Here is a 27,385-nt window from a genome sequence, read left to right as displayed (position 1 = left end):
TTGCCAAGAAGTGCCATTGCCGCCCATAAATAGCATCTAGCTTGTATAAGATCTCATTTTCTCTCAATTTCTTGATAAATATTGTTAAATAAAAACCTAAATTTCTGGATCTAAATTTTGGGGGATTTTTAAATATTTAATGGGTATTTTTTCAGCTTTTCCATTGATTTCGAAAGTGGTTTTAAATCAACCCCAATTTGGCCACTGCGAGTGGTGGTGCGCGCACCTATGGGCAAGAAAGGGGGTTGTTTTTCTTTAATTCTTTCCCATATATTTCCAGCATGATTTTGGGTTCTTTAACCCCTCCTAATCAGCCTTGAATCATGTGTTAATTAGGTAAAATCGATATTGATCAATCGACACTTTAGATTTAACAATTTAGGAAGTGTAAGCGTGGGCAATTGCAAATTAGTGAATATATTCGATTTGGGTATTGGGGAAAAGTTATTAATTAATCAAATAAGGGATTTTTAATCATAGATTAGCTACTTATTTCTTAGTAATTAATTTTGTTAGGTGCCGACTTAAACGCCCCAAATCAACAATAAAGCCAAAAGACGTTCACACGTACGATTCGCCTCAAATCCGTGTAAGAAATCTAACTAGTTTGAATTCAAAAAATTATTATAATTGTAAAGGTTGAATTGCACCTGTAAGTAGGTGTTAGGGGACTGTTTAAGGGGTAAAATAATTGAGTTTAATACTGATTTTTAATTTAGGTTAATTTTAAAGCTTATTAGAGGAGCTGCGAGATTCACTAATGTGCTGTAGAAAAGTGTTAATAAGGTGTGGGTCCTAAACTTAATAACTTGATTGGTAATAATGATTATTATGACTTAATTGATGGTTTAGTGTACTGATTGAGCTAGGCTTAATTAGTTAAGTAATTAAATTTGTAAGTGGCTAAATTAGGTATGTTCTGAGCCATAACTGTTTGGCATAGTGGCAATGTTGCTAGTTTGGCTGAATGATTGAATAATTGACATTGTCATGAATGTTTGATTTATTTGATATATGATTGGTTGTGTGTATAGCATGCTTATGCATGATATATTCGTACAAGTGATTTGCTATGATATGTTTGAAAAACTGCTATACATGTACACAGAAAAGTTGTAAATGTACATGAAATTGTGATTTGCTTAATGATACTATCTTATTGGTAAACTGAAAGTTGGGATATTGATTTCATTCAATGAAAGTATTTGATAATTGAGGTCTGTTGAACATGCCAATTGAATGTAAAAGTATTGAATTATGGCTATGTATGAGATTGCATGACATATTGCATGTGCATTGGGGTGGGTAATTATTATGGTTGACGAAAGAGTTTCATGGTGTACTGGCGAAATATTAAGTCTGCATTATTCATAGTCAGTGTACTACACCTAGAGTACTGAGGGGAATGTCGATTTTATCGCACTATTTGTTATTCGGTGAATTTTTTGCATTTATTATATTCGATGGTTTATACCACATCTAGCTTTGCTCACAAACGTTGGAGTTTGGCAGACAGGTTCTGGGGAACTTGTGATGTGTAGCAGATGGTATGGGTAGGAACTCACATGTGCATTATGTCATGATCATGTTACATAAAAATGTTACTATTATTGTTTCATTATGTTATTTGGTTTTATGAGAAAATGCTTGAATGTTCGTCACGTGCTTGATTAGACTCACACTGAGCTTGTTAAGCTCACCCTATTACTTCAACTTCTCAGGTAATGAATGAAATTAGGATCGAATTTGGTATTCGGACTCGTTTTCACACTATTATTTGAGTTGTGGTTTGGGACTGTTTGCATTTAGGGGATTTTCATGCATACATGGTTTTCTTGTTTAGGATGATACATCACTATATATAGGAAATTGGACAGAGCATGTTATTTGGTTAAGTTTTCATGCAAACAAGATAAGTAAAGTGTTTATCTAAAATGATGGCATGCAAAGAGGTTTTCTAAAATTTCACGAGTTCTTCTAACTTGATCTAATAAAGGTATGATTTAATTAATAAACACTTTTCCAAATTAACAAAGGTAATCGCGAATTAATTAAAGGGAGAGTTTAGGAAATGTTTCAACTGTCGATAGAATAGATTCGATGCTTAGGTGTCCAATGTGACTTTCATGATTCGGCCATAACATCTAGGCCGGGTTTGGGAGGTTACATTTTAATGAAATGTCAGAAAATCGACAGTCTATATATTTTCCAGGGTTTAACAGCGACTAGTGCAACAACAATTTCCTCGTCTGTTATAGAATTTTTGTCAACTTGATTGTCACATATGCGACTTGGTTATATGAGCAAGAAAGGTATAACTGTTTTGAATAAGAGTCTTCCAGTTTCCAAGTTCAAACACCGTTTGGACTTGGCTAGCATCTTGCAAAGATCGATTTGGGCCCATGACGGGGCCTGACAAAGGAGACCTGTTAAAATACGAACCAATATGGAGATTTGTGGAGTGTGCCTCGCATTTTCGGGCATTTTGCAGGCACTTGACACAACCAGAACCGAAGCAGAGGCAATGTCTCGACGTGGAAACACGGGACGTCACGACGATATGATGACAATGTCCCAACAAAGAAGCATGTGATGTCGCAACGACATGATGTATTCCTCAAGCAATGCAATCGCGTTTTTACAGCCAAGCAGAACTCTTTCTTCCACTCGAACTCTGATTACTCCAAAGAAGTTTTAGTCAAATTAATCCTTTATTTTTAGCCTATAAATAGAGCCATTATAATTCTAATAGAGGTGATCGTAAGACAACATTAGAGAGAAAATCTAGAGAGTTTTAGAGAGGTTTGTATTCGGGGTTAGGATTTGTTTTGAATTTCTCCATCTTATACTCTTCGGTTATTTGCTTATTAGTGAAGTTTTCATTGCTCGTGGTTTTTTGTCCTCTTGATTGGATGAGTTTTTCCATGTAAATTTTTGTGCTCAATATTCTCTATTCCCTCTTTCTCATTGTTTATACAGGTCGATCCCTAACAACTAGTGTAGAACCATGTTGCTCGACAAACTTGTGGGTATAATATGGTGAGAATTTTAATTTACATGAAGAATACTTGGTTCGTAGAAACTTAAAATTTCACCAATTTTTATGAATTATTTCTCATTATTTTTAATTCTAATTCATAATCTAAAAGACATCAAAATCAATGCATTATATCAAAAGAAGGAAATAGTAAGCAAAATTTATACTTGGTTCTTTTGAGATATGTGGGGAATCGTTGGAAATAAATAGATATTTCAAAAAAGTATATCTCGCATCACGTAGATAAACCTTTAGCTTCTTGTTTATAAACTATAATGCTCTATAAAGCTTGCAAGATCCAAATGAGGGGATGGACTTGCGCGCATAGGCACTAAGCTCAAAAGCTTAATTTAACTCAAATCCATGGATTTGCCTCTTACTTGTGGGTAATATCACGAAGTTCTATCCTTTTAGTTTTTTGGAGTAAATTATCTTTTGAATTCTTCAATTTTAATTAAATAAAAATAGGTTTGACTTGGTCAAACATTTGTTGGACCACATAATGTTGTCTAGTCTAGGTTACAATTTGAATGTTAAAGCCAAACTTAGCTACGGTCAAGGAGTTCAATCCTTTTTATTTTCTAGAGAAAATTATGTTTTGAATTCTTCAATTTTAATTTTAAAAAGGAAAAAAAGGATTTGAGTTGGTAAAATATCCTTCTTGATTTTCTCATATTCTTTCCTTGATGTTCTCTACTTACCGTTATTATAGAGCCTATAAATACTCTACTTACCAACATACTTGAAAGGCAATAAATCCTCTCTTCCTCTCATTCTCCCACATTGAGTATTTTCTCCTTGTTATTTTTTTTCTTTTTAGAACAAAAGAGCTTGTTGAATCTTGGAGGATACATTATACGACGAATTGTCCTTAAAGACAACGTCCAACATGTCTTAAGATTAAAAAAGTTTATATTTTCAATTTCTTGATTATTCAAATTTCCAACAAATATACTATTTGATATATGAGTTTTCTTAATTTGATACTTGATTTTTTTTTTGTTTCAATTAAGTATCTATGTTCTTTTTACTGGAGCACATGTGCTAAACATTTATTGGGCCACCATGATGTCATTAGGTTTGGGTTACAAATTGAACGTTGAAGCCAAACTTAGGTACCAAATTGAATATTGAAACTAAATTCAGGTACCAAGTAGTATATTAACCCTAATAATAATAGGGAAGAAAATATGAAAGAGAAATAAGAACATTTATATAATTATTAAGTTTTTAACCGAGTTGGTGTCACGATTTAATTGGCACAAGCTCAATTAGGAAGACTTTAAAATTTAAAATCATTCTTTTCAAAAAGTAACATATATAGAGTGTTTTTCTTTACATATTACTAGCTTCTAATATCACATGTGTTGCATATGATTTTATGGGTGTAATATTTAATTAATTTTAAAAATATTGTATTATTAATTGTATTAATTAGCGTAAAATAGTATTTCTTATTTAAATTATTAAATATAATTAAAATTTATTAGCTTATCAATTCAAATATTATAATAAAAATTTTCAAATCATAATTAAATCATTTTAACATTTTCAACATACATTATAGTTTTACTTTATGTAATTAATGAAAAGTAACATTATTCAAAATAATAACTAATTAATCTAATTAACTCTAATACATTAATAAAGTGATAATTAAGATGTTTAGAATTATATTCATGTAATAACTCTATTTTACATCAATTAAATTAGAACAATTTTTTTACATAAAATTTTTTAACTAATAATTTTAATTTAAAATTTAATTATCACAACTTCAATTAAATGTGTAATAATTATCGCAACTTTGATTAAATTATAATTTTTTTATATTCTTAATGTTCATTTTACGGTCCATGTTCGGGATTCGTGACTGTCCCTTCCAACAATGTCGTCTCCAAGGTTTGAACCTCGGTTCTCCCATTAGGCACATCGTTGCACCCAATCACTTGTTGTTTAAATTATAATTATTTTGAAATTTATAAATATAACAACTTCTATTTTAATTCAACTTTTTTTATTTTAAAATGTGAATTTAGTAATATGATATAAAGTAAAGGATATTCTTGTCTATTCAAACTTGTGCTTTTAAATATATTATAGATATATACTATAGATTATAGATTATAGATGTAAACTCTCCAACCCATCCTAGACGTTAGGCCCAAATTTGGGAGACTACATCAGCCACAGAGATGGCCTTGCAGGATTATCGGAGTTATTTTTAAAACAATTATTTTTAAACATTTGTTTAATTCAGTAGAAAATTTAGTTGTAAATCGTTTTATTATCTTGAAAATCTTAATTTTTAATTTGACAATGGAAAAATGATATCTATTGGTTTTAAGGAAAACCGGGGGTTCATGCATACTAATTAATAATCATATCATAATATCTTAAAAATTCAAATAAAATGTCATGCAAAATAAAACAAACCTAGATCCTAAGTCCTATGATACGGTTCAAAAATAAAACGTTACAGTCCTCGAATAATAAAATAAATCAAAAGATTAAGCCTTAATAAATTGAAAAAAAAATAGATTGTGCCAAGGGCCTCAGGAAGTCGTGTTCCCGTCTTAACCTCGTGGGTTATCTGTAAGGATAAAAATTTAAGGGGGTGAGTTTTGACGCTCAGTGTGAGTCCATTTACAATAAAATCAATGTAATAGTTATTAAGACACATTAATTAATGTTTCATAAAATAATCATAGATAGTAGTTCAGTTTAGAGTATCGGATTTTCAAGTGCAACCATCATTACTATGTCAGAACTCAAAATAATAGTTTTCTGGATTAACCAAAATTCCCAGATTTGCTCACAATAATCATATTCATGCACATATACACATATATTCACACATATGAATCATAACATAATTTTTAAATTTGTATACACATGATTTGAATGATGTCATAAGGTTTCGGGTTTAAAAAGATTAAATCTTACCCCACCGCTGCACACCATAATGGAAGTTCCCCAAAACTCCCTTCTCTAACACACCGGGATGTGGATAAACCACTACTGGTTCGCAAATAATAATTTCCATTTTAGCTGTGGACACATAGCAAGTCCCCACGGTTGGAATCTACGTTACCAGTAAAATTCTTGCAGATGAAACTTACTTTTTGGCTGTAGAATTTTATAGCATAAACCCATCGTTTGAATCTGCCTTTGGCTATGGATACGTAGCAATACCCTCAGATGGAATTTTCCTTTTGTTGTGGGTACACAACGATTTGCACATAAGAACTATTGCATGGTTGTGGCTTGCACCACCATTTTTCTTGCAGATAGACTGCTTGATCTTCTTCTGTACATATTGTCTCAACCCATGTAATGCATTATGACATATTGAATACAGATAAAATATGATAGTATCTAATGTACTAACATATGGCAAATCAATATCGAAGTCATGCTTTTTTCAGATATTACGGTTAACAGTATCATAGTGCATGCTGTACATACATTCACAAGTATAGATTCAATAGCAACATAACTTATTCATGTCTCATGCAAATATTAATAAGTATAAATAAATACTGCAATAAATGGATCAATCTTGAATCCTGGCATGTTTCTTATCATTAAGGACCTAATTGCATAATTCAATTCACTAAAAATAGTTTGGAACCTATTTAGGGACTAACCTAATCAAAACATAAAATTCTAAGTCAAAACTGTAAATTCTGAGTTACAAGGGACACACGACTGTGTGAGAAGCCCTGTATCATGTGAAGGGGTTACACGACCGTGTAAGAGACTGTGAGAGACTGCGACCGTGTGTCATTAGAAAATTCAACCTATAGGGGAGACATGATTGTGTATGGTGATCATGTGGTCTACATAGGTGGCTCATACGCCCGTGTGGTTGGTCGTGTAGTTTAACCTATGTTCGATTTTCTTGTAAAAGAGCACACACCTGACTTTCGGGGTTTCGAATGACGATCTTCACTTCCAAGCCTGATTTGGGACACCTACAATGAGTCTTTCAACTGAAAAATATGCAAGGATTAATAATGATCTTCAAGGAAAAATCAAGACTTCGAGAAGAAATCGGCAAGATTTGTAAAAAAGACCATTTAATCGATCTTGAGATTGACGAGAATAGAAACCTACGGGTGTTTTGAGATCTAAACGTCTGAATTGAGATATTCTTACCAATTCTTCGCAATGTTTAAGACGGGATTCGACGGCGTTATGCTAAATCGATTAGAAGATTGGTTGAATGGGGCTCGATTTCAAACTCAGTTCAAAATAAAATTTCCAACAATATAAAAAAAATAATTGAAAAGGGAAGATGAAAAAGAATAGGGAAGGAAATAGGGAAAAATAAAGTGAAATCCTCGTTCAATTAGAAAAGGGAAGCTAGAGTTCTATTTTGATTTGGAGAGAGTTTTTAAATTTTAAAGGGCTGATTAGGCAAATTGCCCTTCTTGCCATCCAAAAACAAGATGGGAAGGGACAGTGACATGGCTTGAATTAGGGATGCAAAATATAAGAAGAGTGTTTAACCATTAGGCTACTACCCATACTTAACATATTTTTATCACATTTAATATCAATACTAGATTGATTTTGTTCATTAGTTGCATGTAATACATTATTTTTGTTTGGTTTAAAAATTGACAGTAAATTATTTAAATTAACAAAAAAATGTGTTCCATGTAAATTTATGCGCTTAATTTTAGATAACATTTTTTAATTATTGTTATCTATCATTGATAATGATATTTTCTCTTAGTTTTAAACAATATACAAATTTGAAACTATAAAAGAAAGTAAACTATAAAGTTAATTTGAAAAAATAAAATAAAAATAGGTAAAACATGTAGCAATTATAATAATAGTTCATGTTAAATAGGAAATTTATTTAAACTAAATTAAAACATACTTAAAAAAATGGTTGAAATTTCACTTTCTTTTCAAAATAAACCCCAAAACAGTTTTAGCTGCACCAAACAAATAACCAAAAAAAACAATTTTAAGAGCACATGCTTCACATGGTATAAACTTATAGGAAAAAATTATAGTATCATATTACCCTATCATCAATCTTCTATCATTCTCTGATGGCATTGTTGTTCAATTTTGATTCGATATTACCTTTTCAAAGAACCATGACTTTAATTCTTCATTCTTTTTTATAATTCTAGCTTAATAATACTAAAATCTTCACTTTTTGCATGTAATTTTTCTTAGATGCTACTTGATAAAATATGCCTAATTACCGAATGTTATTTATAAAGCTAAATTTAAAATTTAATTGGTATATAACTCTAAATTCAAGTAATTTCTATTTTACATCAATAAATAGAATTAAAAAATAAAATTAACACAACCTTTTTACATTAGTTTTTAACTAATAATTATATACTTGAATTATGATTATAATTTTTATGAATATTTTATTATTAAATGGATGGCCATCAAGATTAAGACAAGTTTGATGCAATTTAGGACTATAATAGTCATTAGAAGAGTTTTATATCATTTATACTCCTTATGTCTATTAATTAAATGATAATTAATATGTTTAGAATACTATTCAAGTAATTTCTATTTATATCAATAAATATAATTTAAAATGACAAGGGTCTTTCCTACCTTAACCTCGACGGTTTGATCCTCAACTTGAGTATAGAGTAGCTTTAAAACTCGTGGCCAACATTTACCCCTTTAATAGGCTTACGGAATGCGGAGGATTAGTTAATGGGTTCGCTCTGGTAGATATCTTGAGAAATAAAAAAAAACACAATTTAAAATAGAATAAAATAAACACAACTTTTTTATGTCAAAATTTTAAATTATAATTATAATTTGTTACAAATATTTTATTGTTAAGTGAATGTCCATCAAGATCAAGATAAGCTTGATGTACTTCAGGATTGTAATAGTCATTAGAACTAGAGTTTTATTTTATTTATACTTCTTATGTCTATAAATATAGATTTTGAGAAACATTGTAAATAATACCTATTGATGAATAAAATACGTCCTCTTTCAACTTCTTTCACTGTAAGCATTTGAGATTTTTTTCATCTTGCAAGGAATAAAATAAAATCTATTATTCCTAGAAGGAATTAAACTTGGGTCTTCCAAATCTACAACTCATCTACCCACAAACCATTGTTAGTTTTTGTTAAAAAATTTATATAAATTCTATAGAAAAGAAAGCAGAACCACCACCAAACAGTTTGAACCTACAACCCTAAACAACTCTTTTTCACTTTCAACCACCGAATACACAGGAATTGTTTATTTATTTAGATTAATTTTTATGATTGTTTTGATTAATTTTATTTCTATCTACCACTGATAAAATTAGGCGGTAATTCATGAGATTTGTAATAACAACGGCAACGTTGTAGGAGACTCGTATGCTATAGTCAATTTTTTCCTAGTTAGTATTCTTTTGACTTTTACGTAGAAATTATTTTAAAGTTTGAGCTTTGAGCAGTACTAAATTATGCTTAAGGTTTCTAGTTTTGTTAATAATGTTGACTATGGTAAAAATAATCTTTTATTTTATTTTGAATTTCTTATTTTATGAAAACTTGTTGGAAATTTATCTTTTAATATCATTTGGTTTTCTTTACGATGATCGAAATTAAGGAAATATTATATATGTATTCGTCCAAAACTTGGCTTTTGTTGTTCATTTTATAGCAGACAACTACTCATAGAAATGTGAAGGAAACTTGAGAGTCTTCATAAATATAGTTATATTTTCATATAATTGCTTATATATATATATTCCCTCCATTTGCCCATTTATTTATCTGGTTAGTTATGTATGGTCCTTAAAGTTTTTAATTATTCTAATGTTATTTTTATATAATTCAAATTTAAGGTTCGACTTTGATATTATGTTAGTTTTTATTATTTTAATTCAAACACAAGTATTTGTGGTATCGAGTTTCTTTAAAAGAAATTATTTAAATGTATAGATGTCCATCATATTGAATCCCATCCCATTCCATGAAGTGAACCCAAGCATAATAAATTTCAAGGGCATAATTGTGAATATGATAAGTGATTCACAACTAGAAATAGAGGAGAAATAACTTATGTTCTCAATATATGAAATGTACCTCTGAATATTTTATTACTCTATTAACATCCCTTAAAAGAAAGAAAACATGTCTCACAGACAAAACAGTCTTTAGGATAAAAAGCATTTTATCGTTTGGTAATGAAACAAATTAAGCTTTTGTAGTACAAAATTAATTTAAGACTTCGAAGAGCTAATATATCATTACCCTATGTTCAATGTGTTAATGAAACACATTAATCTTTTGTATTAAAAATTAATTCAAGGCTCTAAAAGAGCTACTGCATTGTTATCCAATGAAACAAAGTGATAATTAATGTATTATGTTCTAGTCCGTACAAAGAAATTGTTTTTAAAATATATTCTTCGTAATGGATATCATATTGAGATTGTGAATGGGGAAAATTATATTTAGTATGAATCACTCTTGCTATAAATATCTACATCTTTTGATAGAGAAAGATTCAATTATTGAATTGCATGATACTTGGATACCTATCTTTATTTTGAAAAGGATAAAGAAAGATTGTGTTTTGATTGTGGAAGATCCACTTGAATTGTGGATTAATTTAAGAGAAAATATGACCATTGTAATATGATAAATTTATCTAAAGCTCGTTATGATTGGATGCACCTGAAGTTGCAATATTTTAAATCTATAAGTGAATATAATTGCGGTACTTAAGATGAGTTCTCAATTATGTGAGAATAATATTATCAATAGAATTTGTTAGAGAACTTTTCAACTTTTCATGCTTCAAATGTGCTCCTGCAATAATAATTCCGTGAAAAAAAGGTTTTAAGAAACATTCTAAGTTAAGGTTTACTTAAAGTTGCATAAAATAACAAGCTATTAAATGAAAAACCATAAAACTCGTCAGATTATATTATATATATAAAGACGTAATCTTTAACATGGAGGTAATAAGTGACTTTCTAATAATGGTAAAAGGGATGATCAAAATAATTCTTCTCACCACTAGAAGTGGAAAAATAAAAATAATGTTGGGATTGATAATAAGACTGATGTTAAAATTCATATTAGTAGTTTCATCCTATGTTTCAACTTTTGATTGTTGTGCATTTATGGTATGCTTATGTGCTTTGCTTAATTTTGCACATATGTCTATACTGAATGAAATATTTGTTTGTGCAAAATTTGAAAATTAATAGATTTTATTTGCAACAAATGCATGTGGTTTAGGCTATGGTTTTATTGTATTGAGTTTAATGTTTTATTTTTGGATGCTTTAAAGATGAAATCTATAACTACCTCTGGACTTATTAATTTGGTGTTTTTTTGATACAATGCTAATATATATTTTTATGGTTGAATTACATTAGTATTGTTGAATCACATGCACAAGAAACTTGAAGTTTAGTAGTCCAAATATATTAATTAGTTGGCATGATCTATTAGACCAACCCAATCAATAATGATGTGACAAAAGAGATTTTACATGGAAATTTATTAAAGAACCTAAAGATTCTTCGTCTTTTAATTGTTGCTTATTCTTAGAGAAAATTAATTATTATTACCTCACTAAGAAAAGTTGAGATCTAAATCTCTTGAATTTCTGAAAGAAATATGGGCCCATTTATCCAACAAGTGAGTATTTTGATATAATTTTGGTGAATGCATGTACAAGTTAATCACATGTGAGTTATCAACTCGTAAGCTATAGTTTGCAACATTACTTATTTAATTATTTGTTTAAAAACAAAATTTTCAGATTATGCAATTGAGGCAATTCTTGCTAATGTTAGTGACTTTATTTATTAGGCTTTAAATGATAATTGTATGTTAAATTGTTAGCGTGGTCGCAAAGCTCGTTGCTTATACGTATAAAATGACTTAACAAAATTAATAATTAAATGCCTCAAATTAGTACCTAAACCATTACTTTTGAGAACATAAACTTTTGTATATGTACAAGGATATTACATTTTATATGAATTGACACTTGTACTTAATATGCCAATAAGTTTTAATAAATACTTCTCATTACAATTGACTTTTGGTTTGGAGTCAAATATAACCCATTTTAAAACTTTTTAAAATGTGATATATGTTTAAGTTGCTCCACCACAATGCACAAAATGAGTATTTTAAGAAAGTTGGGAATATACATTAGTTACCTTGTATTATTAAATGTCTTGAATCGAATTGGAGATTCAATTATGATAGGATTTGGTGATTACAAGTTTGCTTTGATAGTTTTCCCAACATCAGGGGGAGGGAAATAACAGTTGGATGAAATTGTAAGATTCAAATGAAGAAAATGGAATAAATAATAATAAAAATGCAGTTGCAGCAATACAAGAAAGAGTTTAAAGCTTTAACAGAGAAGAAACTGCAGAGAATAGTTTTATTTGTATATTTATATTTAAGTTATTCAAGATTCACCCTTTAAATAGCCGAAGTTACAACGTAGGTTGTTTCAAAAATATCAATTCGAGAATCGAATACTAACAATTCCTTCAAAATAGGGATATGCTCTAACTGTGAAACAAATTTATTGGATTTCAAATAAACTAGAAATCAAACTAACGTTCCTTAAGCAAATAACTAACACTCCTCCTTGGTTAAGGAACCGCAAACTCAATTCTCGCCTTAGATACTCAAACATGTTGGTGGAAGCGACTTTGTAAATAAGTCTGCTAGTTGTTCTTCGACTTGCAAGAAACCAAAGTAACTTCACCATTCTCGTTGTACTTCCCTCAAGAAGTAAAGTTTGATGTTGAAATGCTTGGTCTTCCCATGGAACACTGGATTGTTTGAGATTGCAATAGCTGCTTGATTGTCAACAAAAATCTCAGTATCGTTTTTCTGCTCCATATGCAAGTCACACGTTATCTTTTTCAGCCATAACACTTGATTAGCTGCTGCAGTTGCTGCAATGAACTCTGCTTCTGCAGTGGATTGAGCTACAATCTCTTGTTTTTTTGAAGACCATGAGAAAATTCCAGAACCTAGGCTGAAACAATATCCTGACATACTTTTCATATCATCAAAAGCTCCAGCACAGTCACTATCCGAGAACCCATACAACTTGAAGTTTTGGCACATCTCAAACTTGACACCGTAATCAACAGTACCTTTGATATACCTCAATATTCTTTTTGCTGCTCTCAAATGCATTTCACTAGCACAATGCATAAAACGAGATAAAATACTTACAGCAAACATGATGTCGGGCCTTGTTGCAGTGAAATACATTAGACATCCAATCAAGCTTCTATAGTATCCTTCATCAACTTTATCGGCTCCATCTTCTTTCATCAGCTTCTCCTTTTGATTCATTGGTGTGCTCATGGCTTTACATTCATCCATCTGAAATTTCTTCAAAATTTCTTTTGCATATTTTTCCTGACATATCAGCACCTTGTTCTTACATTGCTTGTTCTCCATTCCAAGGAAAAAAGTCATAAGACCAAGATCTGTCATTTCAAACACTTGCATCATTTCTTGTTTAAATTTCTCAACCAAATTTTGTATTATTTCCTCGTCACCAAAAGATCATCAACATATAGTGACACAATGAGAGTATCTACTTCTTTATGTTTCACATAAAGAGTGGATTCTGATAAGCTTTTAACAAAGCCAAGACTTAACAAATGAGCATCGATCTTGCTGTACCAAGCTCTTGGAGCTTGTTTTAGGCCATAGAGAGCCTTTTTGAGCAGGTAAACTTTTTCTTCTTCGCCTTGCTTCACAAATCCCTCAGGTTGCTCCACGTATATTTCTTCTTGTAATTCGCCATTCAAAAACGCTGATTTGACATCTAATTGGAACCCTTTCCAGCCTTTTTGTACCGATATTGCAAGCAACAATCTGATCGTATCTAATCTTGCAACAGGAGCAAACGTATCAGAATAATCAACACCATAAATTTGAGCATACCCTTTAACGACGAGCCTTGCTTTGTATTTGTTGACGGAGCTGTCGGCATTAAGCTTTGTTCGGAACACCCATTTGACTCCAATAACTTTTCTCCCTTCATGCTTTTTTACCAGCTCCCATGTCTCATTTTTGTTAATCATTGTCATCTCTTCCTCCATTGCTTTCCTCCATTTTGGATCTTTTAATGCATCATCATGGCTGGCTGGTTCGCAAACTGCCACATTGCATCTTTGATAGATATCTTAAAGTAGCCTTGTACCTCTAACTGGAGGATCATCTTCTAACTCATTCATCCATTCGTCGGTTGTTTCGAAAGCACCTTTCGGTTCTTGAGACATCTCTTTTTTCTATGAAATCATCCAATCCCACTGCTCGTCCTCGTTGAAATGTACATCTCGGCTAATTGTCAATTTTTCGGTTTGAGGATGATAAACCTTGTAGGCTTTTGAAACTGAACTATATCCCACGAAGATGCCAGGAATTGCCTTCTTATCAAGTTTGTCACGTTTAACCTTTGGAACATGAACAAAACATATGCAGCCAAATACTTTAAGAAAGCTAAGTGAAGGTTTATAACCGTACCAAGCTTCGAATGGAGTCTTGTCTTCCAAAGCTTTGGTTGGAAGTCTGCTCAGAAAAAACCGCCGTGTTGGTCGCCTCTTAAAATGTCTTTGGCAACTCCTTTTCATGCAACATACATCTAGCCATCTCCATTACGGACCTGTTCCTTCTCTCGCTGACCCCATTTTGTTCCGGAGTGTATGAAGCAGTAAGCTGATGTTTAATGCCAGCTTCTTCGCAAAATAAATTAAATTCTACCGAAGTATACTTCTCCCATTATCGGATCTCAACACCTGAATTTTGCAGCCACTTTGATTTTCTACCATTTTCTTGAACTTCCAAAACACACCAACCACTTCTGATTTGAATTTCAAGAAAAAATCCAGCACATTCTTGTAAAATCATCAATGAAAATAATACAATAAATGCTACCTTGTAAAGATGGTGTTCTTTGTGGTCCGGCAACATCAGTATGAATTAGTTGCAACTTTTGAGAACCTCTCCAAGTTGATTTCAGAAACGGCAGCCTATTTTGTTTACCGAATTGACAGGCGGCACAATTTGGACGATGATCATCAAGTTCTGGCATTCCTTTTATCATGTCTTTCTTCTTCATTTTCAGCATTCTTTGAATATGACAGTGACCAAGCCTTTTGTGCCAAATTTCCGTAGTGCAAACTTTGTTGACGTAGGCTATTTGCTCCTCCTCCGTTGGATCAAATGAGAAACTTTTACCCCTCATTTTAACCCGTAAAATCTCTTTTCCAGTAACATCATAAATGCAGCAATAGGAATTTTCAAAGGATACTTTAAATCCTTTTTCTATAAGCTGGCCAACACTCAACAAATTTTTATCAATTTCAGGAACATAAAGTACATCTGAGATTGTTTTTGTACCTGAACTTGTTGTAAATGCCACGGTTCCCGACCCTTTTGCGGAAATATAGCCACCATTTCCAATTCTGACCTTCATGACTCTCGACTTCAAATCCTTGAAGAGAGTTTTGTCCGGAGTCATATGGTTTGTACAACCACTGTCAATCAACCAGCTTTCTGAAGAACTTTTAGTTGAAAAACATGCTGCGACAAATATCTGATCTTCCTCGTCTTGATCAGCCACATGGACTTCTTCAAGCTTCAACTTATTGCTTCTACAAACCACAGCTTCATGTCCAAGTTGATTGCATTTGGTACATTTAGCATCTGGTCTCCACCAACATCTGAACGGTGGATGGCCTTTCTTTTCGCAGTGCTGACAAGGTGGATAGTCTTTCTTTGATTTTCTACCCTTACCTCGAGTGTGAGTGTTCGAAGAATTTGCTGCAGATGTTACTTGTGTTTTTCTCTCAGTATTCTTCTTGTGCTTTCCTCCTTCCTGGTGCCTAGCTAGCAAAGCTCCTTCTACTATTTGTTCTTGCCTCATGAGTCTTCGCTGTTCTTGAGCTTGCAAAGAATTCATCAATTCTGCCAAACTGAGTTTAGACATATCTTTTGTATTTTCCAAGGTGGTTATTGAAGCTTCATATCTTTCAGGCACTGTTACAAGAATTTTTTCAACAATTCTAGAATCTGGAAATTTAGTGCCAAGTAACCTTACCTTGTTGGCAATTTCATACAATCTGTCTTGGTACTCTTTGATTGTTTCTGACTCTTTCATCCTTTGCAATTTAAACTCCCGTATTAAATTTAGCACCTGCATTCCTCGTATCCGGTCATTTCCTTCATATTCTTCTTTGAGATAGTCCCACACATCTTTTGCTGATCGGAGAGTGAGAACTTTTGTGAAAACGTTTGTTGAAATAGCAGCAAACAGAGTTGATTTTGCCTTAGCTTTTCGGGTCTTCTTTTCCTTGTGAGTTTTGATTTGGACCATGGTAGGATTGTTCGGCAGCGGAGGTATTTCGTAATCCTCTTCCACGGCCTCCCAAAGATCCAAAGCCTCAAGGTAAGTCTCCATCTTTACTGCCCACAGATGATAATTCTGACCATCAAAAACAGGAGGAGCAATTTGAGAAAAGCTGGTTTCAATCTCCATTTCACACACAGATCCCTTAAGAAAATAGCTCGGATACCAATTGTAAGATTCAAATGAAGAAAATGGAATAAAAAATAATAAAAATGCAGTTGCAGCAATACAAGAAAGAGTTTAAAGCTTTAACAGAGAAGAAACTGCAGAGAATAGTTTTTATTTGTATATTTATATTTAAGTTATTCAAGATTCACCCTTTAAATAGCCGAGTTACAACGTAGGTTGTTTCAAAAATATCAATTCGAGAATCGAATACTAACAATTCCTTCAAAATAGGGATATGCTCTAACTGTGAAACAAATTTATTGGATTTCAAATAAACAAGAAATCAAACTAACGTTCCTTAAGCAAATAACTAATGTAAATTATTACTTGGAATGAATTATCATTATATAGATCCTCGTGGAAAGTAATTTGAACTAGAAGTTCAAAAGATAATTAAATTTATTGTAAATTAACTAGTAGATGTATCTATTGAGCTAATGAGAATAATAAACTATAATATATCAATTGATATTTTGAAGTACCATTAGGAAAACCTAATAGAATAAATGAAAGTAATGCATGTCTGAAGCATGGTAGATCGATTGTTTCTAAAGATAAAAATTATCGTAAAAGAAAATAATGAATCAAGATTGACATGTAATGGAGGTGGGTGCTTCGGAAGAGACCCAAGACATAACTAATTATCAAAACTCCAGAAGAGATTCAGGTACCTGAAGATGGAAATAATGAAAATTAAGAGATCTTGATAAGTTATGTCAATATGAGAAAATATGGAATCGTGAAAATAGAAAGTTGTCGACAACGATTTTAAATGTAATAGTATTATTGAGATAATGAAATAAAATGAGGATCTTGAATAAATTTGTTGAGAAATATAGTGTAACGCCCAAAGTAATAAATTTTTGTTTTGATGAATTTTGTCATTAGTTGGCATTTGCTTCAGTGGTTAAGTGGTGTCAGTGTGGGGGGAGGTCCTTGGTTTGAGTTGTTGCAGGGGAGTGGGGTGATTTTATTTTGTTTGTTTTAGCGCAACTGTCAAATGGTGGTGTTGGTGTGGGTTTTAAACTCTTAGGAGATTGGTTATCAGGTGGTTAGGTGGGATTTAGAAAGGGGGATCTCACTTTTATCTTATTCTTTTTTATTTTAAAAATAGATAAATATATAGTAAATAAAACCCCCCACGTTTGTTTTGGCTCCCTCAAATCCCCTTTTGATGCCACTTCATGCTTCTTGTTGTTGCAACCTGATTCATTTTGTTTGTTTTTTCTTTTTCTATTCTTTTTCTTTCCTTGTTCTTGGTTTTGTTACCTTGTGTTGGGCTGCCATTTCGTCTTTTTCTATTTTCTTTTGGTTTGGTTGCCATTTTATTGGTTTCCTATCAATGTTGTTGTTAGCATTGTTCGATCTTGTGGCTGCTATCTTAAGTGTAGTATTCAAGGGAGCGATTTTGTAAGTATTTTGAGTTGTATTATAATTATTTTCAGTTATTAAGGATTAGTAGTATTTAAGTGTAGTACATGTTTTCAGGTTGTTTTGGGAATCGTTGTGATGATGTTGGTTTTTCTTAGGTGGAGTCTCGGATACAAGTGCACTTTCATCGAGATAAATTATCATTGGTTATTGATTTATGGAAGGCAAGTCATTGTTTGGAGGCTTTGAGGTATTATGCTTTGTTAATTAGGATGTGGATTATGTTTGTTTTGTGAATCGGGTTTAATAAATCATCTTATCTGATGGTTATTTGACGTGTTTAGGTTCTGGAGTTCTTGCGAGTGATTTTGCATCGAAGTCAGTCAAGGTGTGTAACGAAAAACCTAAAATGCAGCGAACAACGAAAGCCAAAATTGGGGTCTGTTAATGCCACACAGTCGTGTGCTAGGCCGTGTGGTAGGCCGTGTGCGACACATGACCGTGTGTGAGATTGTGTATGACATAGGACCAAGACTATTTTGGCCGTGTGGGCCACACGGGCGTGTGCGGGCGGTGTGGACTACACAGGAAAGGCCAATTTGGGTAATGTGGACCACAGGGGCATTTGGGCCCAAATTTTAAATTTTTCTCTAAGGTCATACATGCCGTCTCGAACGACTGTGGGCCTTCTGTGGGATCGATATGTGTTCAGATAAGCCTTAAAACATGAAATCTGGTAATCAGTTTGTATGGAGTTTGACGTAAGTAACACCAAAATGTGTGTAATGTAATGTGAAATGTATAATCTGTTCTATATATGCATGTTTAATATTTATTATATAAGCATGCTGATATATATTATATTTGGCATCTATTAATTCTGTTATAGTTGGTATTCTGTTTATATCTGACTATGGAGCTGGATATGTATTATGTGGAGGAAGTACTCTGTGTGAGGCAATATCTCGTCGATATACTGGCAGCACAGTTGTGATTATTCTAAAAAGTGTCATAAGGACACTAAGAGGTGTGTAAGGTTGGGTGGGTGTTTTATACCCCACGTGGTGTGTTGGGATGACCTGAGCTGGTGTGTAGAGGATGAGGGTAGGATAAATATCTGTATCTGTAATACTCTGTTATGATTCCGATTCTGCTTATGAAATAAGTTTGTATCTGTTATGCCAAGTAATTGAATCTGAGATTCTATTTCTGCTGAGTTACACACTGAGTTTTAAAAACTCACTTTTCTATTTATCTGTACTTTCAGGTAACCCTTACACTTAGGCAGGTTGATGTGGCAGGAGCTCGGATTTGCCACAATTCCGTAACGATAATTGCATAAATTTGCTTATTAAGAATTATGTTTTGAAAGTTTTGTAATTTTGGGACTCTCTGGACTTTTGGGGTTTTATTTTGGTTTGGGATTTTAATTTTGGATTTCTACGTATGATGTTTGATAAAACGAATTACGAAAACATTTCTTTTTCTGTAATCAACCGATTTTTCTGTAATCAACCGATTTCGAGAAAACAAACCCAGTTTTTCAAAAGTATAACGATTATAGAACTTCCGCTACAAATTATTTGGTTTATTTTAAAATGAAAACAATTGACGGTTTTTAACTATTAAGTATAGCAACACGTTTTTAAATAAAGCGAACGCTTTAGTAACAAAGATATACGATGCTTTCAAAAAGAAAAAGAAGTCGGATTTATAACTTTTCTTTGTAACATTTCTAGATTCGGTCATAACGTCTTGGCTGATTTTGGGGTGTTACATATAGACATGAAATAGATTGACCAAAAACAGAAAGACTCAATTCAAGTAGAATTAAATTATGAAGTTTGTGAAGTTTCTAGACCAGCAATCCAAATGTTTAAAGGTATAAAGCCAATGAGGTACAAATGAGTAGTGTTTTTTTTCGAAAATGAAGTTTTTGGATAAGCCTTGACATTAATTATGAAAAGATATAATATTTTTTTTGTGGTGGATGCAATAACCTTTAGATATTATATTTGTTTGACAGTTCGTAGAAAATCTGACATGCATTTCATGATTGTTGTTGCAACCTTCTATATGAATCACTATATAGTGATGTTTATATTAAAATCCTTGAATGATTTAGAATGCTAGAAGCATATAGAAATTCCCGAAAACTTGTTCAATATGGTTTCATAAATATTTGTATGAATTAAATTGATTTGAACATATATGGTGAATTTCAACTCACCCAATACTAGTCGAAAAAAGACTATAAAATTATCCAACATGTGTATGTATAGAAAGATCATGATCAAAGTTTGTTATGATTATTATTGGAACTTCTGAAGAGATGGAAATATATTTCCTCAAATGTCTTCCTCACTCATGACTTTCAAAAGAATGGAGATATAAATGTTTAGCAAATACGTTCAATTGATTTTGGAAAACTGGCATTTAAGATTGAATACGTAGAATTTGAGATATCATATGATGTCATCATGAAGGGGAGTAAATACATGTACTCTTTTTCCCTTAACCATGATTTTGTCCCATTAGGTTTTTTTGGTAACATTTTTAGTGAGGCAGCATGTTAAGTATTTTATAGATATTTATACTCTTTTTCTTTCTCTATGATATTTTCCCACGGGTTTTTATTTTAGTAAAGTTTTAATGAGTCACATTATCTACCAATGGACATCTAAGGGGGAGTGTTATGAATATGTTATTATTAAGTGGATGCTCGTTAAGACAAAGATAAGTTTTATGTAGTTTAGGACAATAATAGTCATTAGAAGAATTTTATTCTATTTATATTTTTATGTCTATAAATATAGACTATAAATATAGACTTTGGAGCAACATTGTAAATATTCCTATTGATGAATAAAATATGTTCTCTTTTGCTTTTCTATTTTTGACATTTACTCTTTATTATTTATTTCATAACATAATTATAATTATCACAATTTTTCTATATTTTATGCTTAGAGTTTTATCCAAGTAATAATTCTATATTAAATTTAGCACAACTTTTTTAACTAATAATTATAAATTATAATTATAATTATTTTTAAAGTTAATTTAGTAATATGATGAAAGATAAAAGGTATTCTCTTCTATCCAAAATTTTTCCAAACTCATGCTTTTATATTTTACTTGTTTAATATTTAATTAGTTTTTAAAAATATTTTACTTTTAATTGCAACAATTAGAATAAAATAATATTTCTTATTTGAATTATTTAATATAATTAATATATATTAAATTATCAATTCAAATATTATAATAAAAATTTTCAAATAAAATTTAAATCATTTTAAAGTGATAAATAACATAATTAACTCTATTATTAATTAAATGATAATTAATATGCTTTAAATTATATTCAAATGATAACTCTATTTTACATCAATAAACTTAGAACAACTTTTATTTACATCAAAAAATTTTAATTAATAATGATAAATTATAATTGTCACAACTTTAAAATTTTATAAATATATTTTTAAGGAATAAATTATATTAGAATCATCCTAAAAAGTATAGTTTTTAGGCACCAATAAAACAATGTCACGTTATTAAATTTTAAAACAACAAAATATTATTATATACTCATCTATATCTAATATCTTCTCCAACTTAATTTAACTAAATTACTTAAAATAATTAATTTTTAAATTATAAACAAACATATTTTTCTTTTACAAATTTTAATCATTTTGATTTTTTCCCATAAGTTAATTTTTTTTATTTTGTGCAACCAATTTAAAAATATATTAATTTTTTGTAATTTTTCTATATTATTGACACAAATTTTGTTAATTATTTTACCTAGAACCCTAAACCTTGAACTCAAACTTTGAACCCCGAACCTCGAGATTCAAGGTTTGGGTTTAAGGTTCAAGGGTTCAGGATTACAGGTTACAAGATTGGGGTTCGAGTTTAGGGTTTGTGATTCTATGTTTGGGGTTTTAGGTTTGAGATTCTAGATTTAGGGTTCAAGGTAAAAAAATTGTTAAAATTATGTGTCAATGACATGGGATTTTTTTTGTTTTTTGAAATGTTAGTAAGTAATTGGGAAAGGACCATGAACCATAAAATAATTTCTCTATGAATGAGTGTATAATATTAATTTTATGCATTTAAAATATCATAATATAAAAATTTTTATTGATATCTAAAAACCTTAATTTTTAGAATATCCTAATATAAATTATTCTATTTTTTAAATGATGAATGTACCATAATCTACTAACTAATAAGATATTGGATCCCATCATTTGCGTCTTTGTCCATCAAACAGCAAAGACTTAATCATGCTTTTGTGATAATTGCGAAGATTAGGCAAAATTATTATAAATAGTAGTGATATAAATATAAATAAATGTAAATCGATCCACCGACTTGATTTAGTGTTGTTTATAAACAAGAAACCAAAAAAAGATTTTGGTGGGTGATGTTTGGATACTCTTTTAAGGCATTGATTGCAAATCAAATCTCAATTCCAATTAAAATATATACCCTTATGATTTGAGCAAGTTGTGAAACCGTACTCACATTATGTTAAGCTTAGTCATCGTCCTGTTTTCAAGTAAAGCCACAAAAATAATTAACATAAATTTTCACAGGTCAAAAGCTCTCCTATAATTTATGTGGGGCCAAAATAAATTAAGAGTTGCTGAGTGACATTTGGTAATATCAATAGTAGATTGCTATCAAGGTGATTAAAAATTTATCTTATTTGAATTGATAATTTAATAAAAAAATCTTTGAACCTAGTTAGCTTTTTATTGAAAATATTTTTGGTCCATTTATGGAAACCAATCATTGACATTTGAAGAGTGGATTAGATTCGTATGAATTAATTAAACAATTGGAATGTGGAGATTTGATCGAGATGGTGTTGCTGATTTTAGAGAGCATATCTTTAATTGATTGCGCTTTGATTGTTATTGATGTAATAGCTATTTTCAAGGAGTTACTTTGTATTCACGTAAATTCTTTGTTAGCAAGCCGAAAATTGATATATGCTTTAAGGCTTGTATAGGTTTTGTATAAGAGCTTATTGAGTGATTCTAATTTGTGCAAACTACATTGTAAACAATGTTGAGTGATTATTGCCCAAGTTCTCAGGGGGAGAATTTAAGGTAGGTGTTTTATTCTCTAAATACAAAGGTGAGATCTCTATACTTGAGGAGTGTGATAGAGTGTGAATCACTTGTTATATCCGTGATTAAAAATAGTGGAATTACTCACTGAGTTAGACTCCGTAGACATAGGGGAAACGAATTGTGTAAACAAATCTTTGTGTTATTTTTGTTTTGTTTGCACAAATTTCCAAAATGCTAAGCCGTAGTGGCCACTGCAATCTTGTAATTTCATTGAAATTTTTATTTTTTTTAAAAATAAACAACTTAAGGTAGCAACAATTTATATCTCCAACTTTGTTTTCTTAATCAAATACAATATTAGGGTAAAAGAATAAAAAAAAATAGAATTTGAATTCATATCATTTAAATGCTTGATGGGTATCCATCTGTTAGTTAACTATCTTTATAAAACCCTCCAAAAATGAAGCCCCATGTTACGTTACTCGTGTATAATATTCAGGTGACCATGCATTGGAAAGGCCTATAGACATTGTTTCGGTATCATGGAGATGTTATTAATGCATTCATTCCAGCAAAGAATAGTAAGAGTGGAAGAAAGCTTGGATTCGTAAGGTTCGACAAAATAATGGATGCATAAAAGGTTATCAACAAGTTAAACGGTTTTGTGATTTTAGGGAATAGGGTATCGGTATATTTAGCAAGATTCAAAGGAAGGAGACAAGTATGGAGAAAAATACCAGTTAATGGGGATTCAAAACAGAATATGGAAAATCATAAAGAAGGGATAGTAAGTGGGAAGAAGGAGATGGATATCAAATTGATTATAGGAGAAACATATAATAGAAGTAGGGACAATCTGAGTTTAAAAGAAGTTATGGATGGTAAGGGAAAAAAATCAAATTAAACTAATCAAGGGACATGTAGACGATGAACAACTATGGAAACTTCAGAAATGTCTGGTGGGAGAAACTGCTACGTTTTGTGAAACGAAGAGTCTTACTGAAAAAATTGTTCGAACTGGATTGAGTAAGATCATAATCAAAAGGATTCATGGAAGACATTTCTTGATCGAAATACCAGATGATCAATTACTCGATATTTTAAAACAGAACGATTGGACATATCTGAAAGAATTTTTTGTCAAAAAAGAACCATGGTTAGAGAAAACTGTATCGATAGAGAGAGTGACATGGATTAAAGTATCAGGCTTGCCTTTGCATTGCTAGAACTACACATCTTTGAAAAGAATAGCAGGATTGTCGGGAGAGTTAGTGCCTCTTGGCGAGAATATGATGAAGGTGAATAGGTTTGACAAAATGGCGATGCTGGTATCAATCAAACAACCAGAACGGATCTATGAACTAATCTTTCTAGAGGTTGGGGAGGTGAGATTTTCGGTTAGAGTTAAGAAAGTAGGATTGTCAGAATCATTCGATAATATTAGTGGGAAAAATAGAGTGAAGGAAAGTAAAAGATTGGAATCAACATAGGAGAATGATGATGAGATTGTGTCTGATTCGAGATTGGCAACAAGAACGGGGCTACAAAAAACATCAGAGGAGAGACAAATAGGGGATGATGAAGCAATTAATGTCATCTTCCTTGAAAAAGAAAATGATAATGATGGTTGTTAGAGAACTTGGGAAAATGAAATTGAGGAGTAGAATAGTTGTGTGGGTTTAGGGTTGGTACCAATTTTGAGGAGGAGAATTATGATACGAGCCAAGGAGGTGACACTCAAGGGGTTGTTTTTCCTAGTGGTCCAATCACTCGAAGCAAGGCACGACAATTAAAATCAAAGATGAATAATTTTGTATACTTTTTATTACAAATTTACTTCATCATGTCATTGGCGTTGACACATCACTTATGAGTTTTAATTAATCTTGGAATAGTAATAAGATACATAAATTAATCCACCAATTTATGGGCTTTCACTATTCCAAGATTGGTCCATTAATTGCATTCTCATTTGTTAACGTCACATTGATGAATTAAATTTGTAGCAACAAAGTCTTGGACAAAAGCATTCATCTTTGATTTTAATTGTCGTGCCTTGCTTCGAGTGATTGGACCACTAGGAAAAACAACCCCTTGAGTGTCACCTCCTTGGCTCGTATCAAATTATAATTGTTGTAGTGCATAGGCCAGAGAAGATGTTAACAATATAGGCCAGGTTGCTATTGAATTAAACATGTAGGATAAGGTTGGGGGCTAGGAAAAACAAAAAGGAGATGAGGTGTTTACTGGTCTGGACATACAAAGAGCCGAAACATTGAAACCATAAGGGAGTCTAGAATCAAATATTTTAGACGATCAATTAGAGAGAACAGAGTTGGGAGGAGAGGATAGGGAAGATAGGGAAATAATAGATGTAGATTCGGTAAATCAAAAAAGGAAGAAGAAAAAAAAGTAGGGTAGAAAAATACGTTCCATGCTTGAAATTCATGATCGTTTCCTTTCAGTAATAGAGAAAAAAAAGAGAGATCTGGCGTTGAGGAGAGAAAAAGGGCAAGGAATATTGGCCAGAGAGGAGATTGTTGTAAATGCTTGTAACAGCCCAATTTTGACCCTAATCGGATAAAGTGGTTTCGAGACTACAAATCTGAGTTTAAAAATATTTTAATATTATTTTCTGTGTTAAATATGTGTGAAATTATATATGTGAAAGTTTCGTGAAATAATTTTACTGTTTGTATGCTTAATTTGAAAAAATGGCTAAATCGCGTAAAGTGAAAATTTGAGGGTTAAATATGAAAGTGCTTAATTGTTTTTGTCTTTATAAATTGGAGGTTCTATGTGATAATTAAGCCATTTATCAAGTTAGTGGACGGCATTAGGTGATATATATGGTTTTCTTATATTATTAATATAATATATATATATGTTATAATAAGGTATAATATATTATTATGTTATAATAAACATTAAAAAAAAAGCCATTATCATTTTTTTCCCTTCATCTTCATCACGAAACAAAACAAAAGAAAACAAAGCTAGGGTATTCGGCCATTGTTGAGCTTGATTCAAGGTGAGTTCTAGCTCGGTTTTTGATAATTTTTATATTTTTTAGATCGTTGCTTCGAATACTATCTGACCCATGCTAGAATTTTTGATTTTGATGAAAATTTTGAGTTATGACATTAATGAATAATTGTGTTCTATGATGTTTGATGATGGATTATGAAATATATGTGTTAGATTAACATGTTTTGTCTTTGAATTTTTGGTAAATTTGAGTAATTAGGGCTAAATTAAAAAAATAAATTTTTGAGGGACTAAAATGAAAAATAAATTAAATGCATGGACTTGTATGAATACAAGGAAGATTCGGCCTAGCTATGTCGTTGTGAGATTTTGTGTAAATTGTGTTTTATGCAATTGGGATTAAATTGCAAAAAGTGTAAAATATTAAGGGCAAAATGGTAATTTGCCTATTTATGTGTTTTTGGATTAAATTGAATGTTTTAATATTTAAATTAGCTCATTCTGGATATATTTAGATCAAGAACCAAAGAAATCGGAGTTAGATCGGGAAAGCTAAAATCGTTTAATAATCGTCCTTTTGATTTTTCACCGTCCGAGGTAAGTCAACTAGCAATTTAATGTTATTAATTAATATATATATATATATACATACATATATATATATATCTATTGTATTTGGATGAGCTCAAATTGAAAGTATATAGCTTGAATTTAATCAAAGTAAAAATGATATGTATATATATAAATATATGATTAATGTTAGAATATACATATATGTATACACATATATGTAAGCTCTTGAATTTAGTTGAAGAATGAATATGGCTTATGTATAAATTCTTGGTTATTAATCGAAAGGTATGTATAGTATATATATATATATAAGGTTCGAATGTATATATATATGTAAGGACATATATGTACAAACTATTGGATTGATTAAAATATATATGTTATATTTGCATAAGTAGTTTTGAAATGGTATGTACATGTGAGTTGACATTTATATGTATATGATAGAATAAATATATATTTACATGTATATGTTTTTGTATTGAGTTTGGGTATAATTTTATATAAGTTTATATGAAGTTCGAAATACAAATATAAATGAGACTCGAATATATACAAACTTATATATGTACATGTTTATGTATTGAATTTAGGTATGATAATTATATAAGTTTATGTGAGATTCAATTACGTAATTATATTCATGTGAAGCTTTTGAATGGAGTTGAAGGTACAAAATTGTTAGCTTGGATTACTATAAGATGTTCGAATGTATGATATTAATAGTAGG

The sequence above is a fragment of the Gossypium raimondii genome, chromosome 4, assembly GCF_025698545.1.
Source record: "Gossypium raimondii isolate GPD5lz chromosome 4, ASM2569854v1, whole genome shotgun sequence".
Classification (NCBI taxonomy): Eukaryota; Viridiplantae; Streptophyta; class Magnoliopsida; order Malvales; family Malvaceae; genus Gossypium; species Gossypium raimondii.
Note: the sequence above shows the minus strand (reverse complement) of the source record.